This window comes from Pygoscelis adeliae, unplaced genomic scaffold (genome assembly GCF_000699105.1).
Source record: "Pygoscelis adeliae isolate BGI_AS28 unplaced genomic scaffold, ASM69910v1 Scaffold130, whole genome shotgun sequence".
Taxonomy (NCBI): Eukaryota; Metazoa; Chordata; class Aves; order Sphenisciformes; family Spheniscidae; genus Pygoscelis; species Pygoscelis adeliae.
The window spans coordinates 2451500-2453654 of record NW_008824031.1 but is presented as its reverse complement, the minus strand read 5'-3'; positions in this window follow the sequence as shown (position 1 = coordinate 2453654).

The following is a 2155-nucleotide window of genomic DNA, read 5'->3' as shown; positions in this document are numbered from 1 at the left end:
AAAGGAAAGGAAAGGAAAGGAAAGGAGCCCTCCCCTGCAGAAAGATTTGTAACTCACAGCTGCTTTGCAGAAAAAATTGGATGGGGGTGGGGTGGGCTGTGAACTTTGGCAGCTCATTTGGGACTGTTGGGGCGAGTCTGGTACCAACAAGCACCAGGGCTGCAGTTTGGGCTTGTAGAAGCTGTTAGCTAGACGGGTTCTCTAAAAGGACCAATACTGATCAAAATCAAACATGCATAAAAATGTCACTAAATATAGCGGCATCTGAACCCTCCCCACAAGGCCTGGGAGCCAGAAACCAAAGGAGGGCGGGATATCTCTAGCATCAGCTGCCTCTGGCTGTTGGCAGAGGGCAGGAGTGAGGGACTTGGCTCTCCATCTTGAAGCCTTCACACCACTGAGGGTCCAACCTCCCGCAAGGAGAATTGTGGCTTTGGAAGCCCAGTTCATAGCAGACCCCAAGATGCGGTGAGACCAGTAAAGTGGTTTTAACGTGGAATTTTATACCAAGAAATGCAGAGTTTCCTTCTGCTCTTTAAGTTTGCTTCCTTAGTTTCTAGTTCAGAAAGGGAAAAAATGCCTGGCACGCCTGAGTGCTGCCTGAGCATTCATCATGGAAAGAGGCAGAGATTTTCCTGGGCACTGCAGCCCTGCGATTGTTTGCCTTACTAAAAAAAGTGATCCTAACTTATCTTAACCCTGAGATCCCTGGCGTTTTCCGCAGCGCACATCAGACCGGTCTCAGGGAGCTGAGGCTGAGGGCTTGGCATGGTGATTGCTGGCTGAGTGGGGACAACGCACTCGCTGTTACACAATGCAAGATGGCAGCGTTCCCAGCTCAGGAAAAGTACAATCCCCTCTCTATGGGCAACAGAAAACAGGCAGGGCCGTTTGTCGAGGCAGAGCAGGATTTGGGGTGGGCTTTCTGAAGGGACAGGCATGGACCAGAGCACGACTCACATTGAAAAGCCAGACACCAGCATCGCTTCTTAAAAACCCACCTTTATTAAGATTTGAGAAACTCTTCGTTGTTATTTGCTGGTTTTGTCTTGGCCCCGTTATGCTAAGCATGGCAGGGTCAGAGAGGAGGGGGAAAAGATGTGTTAAGGAGTTAAGTATGTTTTCACACCATATCTCAAAACGCTCCAGCATCTTGGAGACTTAGCACCAGCCTCCCAAAGGTTAATGCAAAACGAACTGTAGCATGGTTAAGTAATTCTTTTTCACATGATGCAGCTGCAATTTGTCCTTCATTGTCATTAAAACCAAAGAAGCTGGAAGTAAATTATTTTAGTCAAATCGGGACACAGCTAAGTGACCAACAATCGCACTGCTATGTCAACCCTGAATGTTTTGGGTTTTTTTCCCAGAGACTGATGCAGGCTGAGATACTTGCATTTGCTCGCTCGCTCACTCTCATGTGATCAACATTGTTTCACTCCCCCAATTTTCATCGCGAGAGGTACATTAGCAGATAAGTAATCTATGTAGTTATATTACCATTTTCCTCGCTGAAGAGCAGCATGTGCACTGCAACAAATCGCTAGCACAGCCGGAGTACAGAAATCCATACCTCCAAGCTGCAGAACAGCAGAGGTAACAGCACGGCTTTGCAGTATTTGCTCTCCTTCCAGTTAACATTCAGCACCCTTGGGTGACCTTGCTAACATTTCAAGCCGTTTATCTGAGCAAACCAAATGTAAGCCTGCGTATGCTAAACAGAGCCTTACACAACTTGAGTGAGAGCTATGTATTTCCACGTTTCCCTTTTTGTAGCAAAATATTTCCTGGCCCCTTTTTCAATAGGGGCAAAACTGGTAGATCGGGTAGAACCGAGATAAGTACAGTCAATCTGAACACAGTCAAACAAATGACTGGTCATGCAGTTTATGCTGAATTAATAACCTGGGCCTCAGTTGATTTACATGAGTGTACCTCCACTGGTTTCCCTGCCTTCTGCCTGTTCACGGTTACTTTCTTTTTGGCCCACGCACTCAAGACCATTTTGTTGAAAATATGCAGCGCAGCACCTCCCCATCACCACTGCACCGGCACCCTGCCCTGTTCACAACCTCATCTTGAGCACAAGCCTGCTGATGCCAAGGGGCTTTGGACACTGCAGAGGCCTGCTGGCATTGAAGTCACTCCCAAGATC